Here is a 6,024-nt window from a genome sequence, read left to right on the forward strand (position 1 = left end):
CCCCGAGACTTTTGGGCAAATATTCTGTGGACTGATGAGACAAAAATTGAACATTTTAGAAGGTGTGTGTCCTGTTACATCTGGTGTAAAAGCAACAAAGCATTTCATAAAAAGAACATCATACCAACAGTCAAACATGGTGGTGGTAGTTTGATAGTGTGATAGTGAGAGAATGTCCGGCCATCAGTTTGTGACCTCAAGCTCAAGCGCACTTGGGTTATGCAATAATCCCAAACACACCAGCAAGTCCACCTCTGAATGGCTGAAGAAAAACAAAATTAAGGTTTTGGAGTGGCCAAGTCAATGTCTGGACTTAAATCCGATTGAGATGCTGTGGTATGACCTTAAACAGTCCATTCATGCTCGAAAACCCTCCAGTGTGGCTGAATTAAAACAATTCTGCAATTAGAGTGGGCCAAAATTCCTCCAAAGCCATGTAAAGACTCATTGCCAGTTATCGCAAACGCTTGATTGCAGTTGTTGCTGCAAAAGGTGGCACAACCAGTTATTAGATTGGGGGCAATTACTTTTTCACATAGTGCCAGGCAGGTTTGGACAGCTTTTTTTCCCTTAATAAATGAAATCATCATTTAAAAACTGTATTTTGTATTTACTTGTATTATCTTTGTGTAATATTAAAATTTGTTTGATGATTTAAATCTAAGTGTGGCAGATATGCAAAAAATAAAATAAAATTAAAAAAAAACAGGAAGGGGGCAAAAATCTTTTCACAGCATTGTATATCCTTATTTTTTTTTTTTCTCCTTCTCAATGGCGATGTTTTCTCTCTTCTGTATGGACTGTGTTTTATCTCTCAGTAGCTCAGACGAGGAGCTGAAGATGCTTTCATGAAGAATCTGAACGTTGTTCGTAAACATTTGCAAAAATAGTCAAGACAGTAGCCGGGACAGAACCATCAGCTGTGCAGGATTTATTTGAAATTTTATTCTGAACTGAGGACTAAACCATCAGCTTGAAGATGGGATCTGTGACTAAACTTGCATTTGCTGTTTTCCTTATCTCCTGCTCATCAGGTGGGTCTTGAATATATTTCTTAAAATAATAATCATTCAAGGGATTAAACATCTCGTGGATTTCTATGTGCACAAGATAGGTGTAACTGTGCAAACAGAACCTGTACACCAGAGGGAGCCCTCGCCCGAGTATTAACATCATGAACTTACTTCTGGTTTGGAGGGCTTTTTAAACTGCCGGCTTTTCTGTGTTCATTGCGAAGAATTATTTCTCTGTGACTCTGTGCCAAGCCTTTGATATTTGACCTTGATTGCTACTGTGTATGATCCCTGCCTGTTTCTAGTTCTACGATGTATTTCAATTCTCGGTTTTGATTTTGTTGGCTTGAATGTTTGATTTTCCGGTTTTCTGATCTTTCTGCCTGCCTATTCGTTCATCTGAGGATCCAGATCTTTGTGCCACCATTGTCCGCCTAGGACACCTGGTCTGTGCTTACCAGAATCAGGTGGCTGAGCTCCAAGACGCCAACATGCAGCTCCAACAGCAACCTCCCGCAGCCGCTGCAGCTCCTGCCCCACCACCGCACAGTGGTTCGCACTGCCGGAGAAGTTTGATCGATCCGCCAACCGCTGCCAAGGCTTTCTCCACCAATGTGATAACTTCTTCACGCAACAGCCAGAAGTCTATGGCAGCGAAACCATCAGGTGTGCCTTCATGCTCTCTCTCTTAACAGGTAAAGTATTGGACTGGGCTTCAGCCGTTGGGGACTCGGATCCCCAGGTTAAAACTTCTGCAAGTTACTTTGCTAATTTGATCAAGGAAATCTTCGAGTACCTGGCGGGGGGTACGGCTATATCGGTTCAGTTGCTGGAATTACACCAAGGGTCGAATACTGCAGCTGATTTTGCGATTAAGTTCCGCACGCTAGCGGCACAGTCGGGGTGGAATGAGCCCACACTCATGGCAGTGTTTCGTGAAGGGCTCAATCAGGAACTGAAAGCTAAGATGGCATGCCGCGAGATGGATGTTTCACTGTCTCAATACATCTCTATGGCCATCCGCCTAGACAATCTCTGCCGTCAGCACCGACCTCCAGCTGCCTTGCTTCGTTCCATGCCCTGCCGAATGACGGAATACCCCATTTCCCGAGATGAGCCTGCTGAACCCATGCAACTGGGGAGGTCCCGTGTCACAGAGGAAGAACGTGAGCGATGCACCCAACTGCAGCTGTGCTACTACTGCGGGAAACCTGGTCATTGAGTATTCCACTGTCCTGCTAAACCAACCACATCCCAGGTAGAAGTTGTGAGAATGGCTTCTAAAGTTTTTTTTCCGGTTCTTTTTCTCCACAATGACTCTCACTTTTCTGCCATAGCGTTAATTGATTCTGGGTCTGCTGTTAACCTGATTGACATCAGCGTGGTGCAAGAACACAACATCCCCACCATTCCATGCACACCGCCGCTACGGGTGACCACCATCAACGACCAGCCGATCAGGGAGGGCCTTCTAACACATCACACACCTCTGCTGGACATTCAGATTGGATTATTTCACTGTGAGAAGTTGAGATTCTTCATCATTTCCTCACCATCCAATCTGGTTATCCTGGGCCTCCCCTGGCTCCAGCTTCATGATCCTGACATATCTTGGAAGGAAGGGGAATTGAGAAGGTGGTCTACTTTCTACAGAGAGAACTGTTTTCATGATCACGTAACCCACTCATGCTTTGCCACGTCCATTGAAAGCCCAGAATCACCTCTCCAAGTTAACCTGCCCAGAGAATATCACGAGTTTCAAGAAGTTTTCAGCAAAGAAAAGGCGACCCAGTTACCCTTACATCAACCATGGGACTGTGCGATTGATTTTCTTTCTAACACAACGCCACCTAGGAGCCGCGATTACCCCCTGTCACTCCCCGAAAAACGTGCCATGGAGGAGTATATCGAAGAAGCCCTCGCTGCCGGATTTATCTGCCTGTCTACATCACCAGCAGCAGCGGCGTTTTTCTTCGTAGAGAAGAAGGATGGGGGCCTCCAGCCAGGCATTGACTTTGGAGAACTGAACGCCATTACCGTTCCTTACCCATATTCTCTTCCATTGGTTCCTGCCGCTCTCGAGCAATTTCAGGGGGCAAGAAATTTCACGAAGCTGGACTTACGTGGACTTACGTAGTGCATATAACCTCATCCGCATGAGAGAGGGCGATGAATGGAACACCGCTTTTCACACAACACATGGACATTATGAATATCTTGTGATGCCATATGGACTCACCAACGCTCCCGCAGTCTTCCAATCTCTGATCAATGAAATTTTTCGAGACATGCTGAACAAGTTCGTCATTGCTTACATTGATGATATTCTGATCTACTCATCCAATCTCCAGCAACATATATCACATGTCTGTACCATTCTTCAATGCCTAACTGAACACCATCTATATGTCAAGCTGGAAAAGTGTGAATTTCATCACCCCTCCATCACCTTTCTGGGCTATGTCATTTCACATCGAGTAGTAGAAATGGACAAAAACAAAGTTTCTGCTATCACATCCTGGCCTGAACACACTACAGTCAAGGAATTACAACATTTGTTAGGATTCGTGAACTTTTATCGACACTTTATCAGGAATTATAGTTCCATAGCCAGCCCATTGACATCACTGCTGAAGGGCAAGCCTAAAAAAATACAGTGGACTGAGCAAGCTAAAATGGCATTTCAGAGACTTAAAAGGAGTTTTTCTTCCGCTCCAATCCTCTGCCATCCTAATCCCGAGCTGCCGTTTATAGTGGAAGTGGACGCCTTGAACAGTGGCATTGGGGCCATGCTTTCCCAGCGACAACTGGACACTGGTAAAGTTCACCTTTTTCCCATAAACTCACGCCAGGGTAGAATAATTACGATGTGGGAAATTGGGAATTGCTGTCAATAAAGGCCGCACTGGAGGAATGGAGACACTGGCTAGAAGGGGCTCACCACCCGTTCCTAGTTGTCACTGACCACAGAAACCTGGTGTACCTCTGAGACGCAAAACGTCTAAACCCTTGTCAAGCCAGGTGGGCCATCTTCTTCACTAGGTTTAAGTTTTCAGTCTCCTACCGACCAGGTTCAAAGAATGGGAAAGCAGCCACCTTGTCCCAGATCCACGATACCATCGACCTACCACAGTGCCCAGAACCGATCTTTCCATCCAGTCTACAGATAGCCCCCATACAGTGGAACTTAATGGTGGAAATTGAACGTGCCCACTCTACTGAAGCTCCTCCATCAACCTGTCCACCAGAGAAAGTGTATGTTCCCACTAGTCTCCGACAGAGAGTACTGCAGTGGACACATGAAAGCCCAAGTTCCGGACATCCAGATATCCACAGAACGATCCGGCTGTTACGACAAAGATTCTGGTGGACATCTCTCACCCATGACACTGAGGACTATGTCCATTCTTGCTCTACCTGTTCACAATCCCGAACGAGCTGCCAGCTGCCAGAAGGCCTCCTAGAGCCTCTACCGATTCCCTGTCGACCCTTGTCACACCTATCCATGGACTTCCTAACTGACCTCCCAGTATCGCAGGGGTTTACCACTGTGATGGTGGTCATAGACCGGTTCTCTAAGGCATGTAAGCTGTTTCCCCTGAAAGAATTACCCACAGCTATGGAGACTGCCCAAGCAATTTTCCAGACTGTTTTTCGCCACTATGGACTCCCCGAAGACATCATGTCAGATCGTGGCCCACAGTTCACCTCCTGAGTGTGGTCAGCATTCTGTAAACAGCTCGGGATAAATGTCAAGTAGGGCAACAGGTATGGCTCTCCACCAAAAACCTGAGACTTAAGCTGCCCTGCCATAAACTCAGCCAGAGGCTAATCGGCCCATTCAGGATAGTGCGTCAAGTAAACCCAGTTTCCTACCACCTTGACTTACCAGCATCACATCGCATCTCCCCCACTTTCCACATCTCACTACTCAAACACTTCCACGAACCCCAAACTGCCAACCCAGCTACCAACGCACCACCCCCTCCACTGGACATTGATGGCTCCCTCACCTATCAGGTACACTCGATTCTTAACTCCCATCATCGAAGGGGCCATCTCCAGTACCTGGTGGATTGGGAGCTCCTCGCCAACGGGGACGCTCGCATCGTAGAACACCGAGATGTGTTCCTAGAGGAGGGGTTCTGTAATGAGGCAAGTAGAACCTGTACACCAGAGGGAGCCCTCGCCTGAGTATTAACATCTGGGACTTACTTCCGATTTTTAGGCTATTTAAACAGCTGGCTTTCCTTTGTTCTTTGCGAAGCGTCATTTCTCATTGAGTACATGCCAAGCCTTTGATTGTTCAAGTCTGGATTGCTACTGTGTATGACCTCTGCCTGTTATAGTTCTACTACAAATTTCGTTTTGGTGTCTTTTTGCAAGTATATTTGTTTTCTCAGTTTCTGACTTTTCTGCCTGCCTTATTGTTTTTGATTATTGCCTGCTATTTCTGTTTATAAATAAAGATCTGCATCATGGATTCTGCTGCATTCGCCTCGAGTGATATGTCACAGTAACCTTCTGATGCTGGACTTCATCAGGAAAAGCTGAAATTGCTGCACATGCATATGTGTGTATCTAGATAGATAGATAGATAGATAGATAGATAGATAGATAGATAGATAGATAGATACAGTGGCACCCCCCCCCCCCACACACACACTACACAGACACACTTGATACTCAAAGTATCGTTTGTGTCCCCCCACTTTCAAATTCACTTGTTATGATTTTTTAACCACACACCATCATCGCCACTGAGGAGCAGAACCGATCAGGACACAGAGATGTTTGTGAGATTGTGTGACAATCTTGCATCCTGTGTACCAAATCTATTGTGTTATCAATTTCCCCATCCTTTTGGATTACAAAAGTAACGATTACAGATCATTACTTCCTACCCTGCTATAATACAGTGTTGGACGCATCAAAATGATCTAATTTAGGTATTTGTGCTACACAGATTTTTAGCACCAGGAATGTAAATATTTTAATTTGTTCAAGTCAT

Source organism: Hemibagrus wyckioides, linkage group LG10 (genome assembly GCF_019097595.1).
Source record: "Hemibagrus wyckioides isolate EC202008001 linkage group LG10, SWU_Hwy_1.0, whole genome shotgun sequence".
NCBI lineage: Eukaryota > Metazoa > Chordata > Actinopteri > Siluriformes > Bagridae > Hemibagrus > Hemibagrus wyckioides.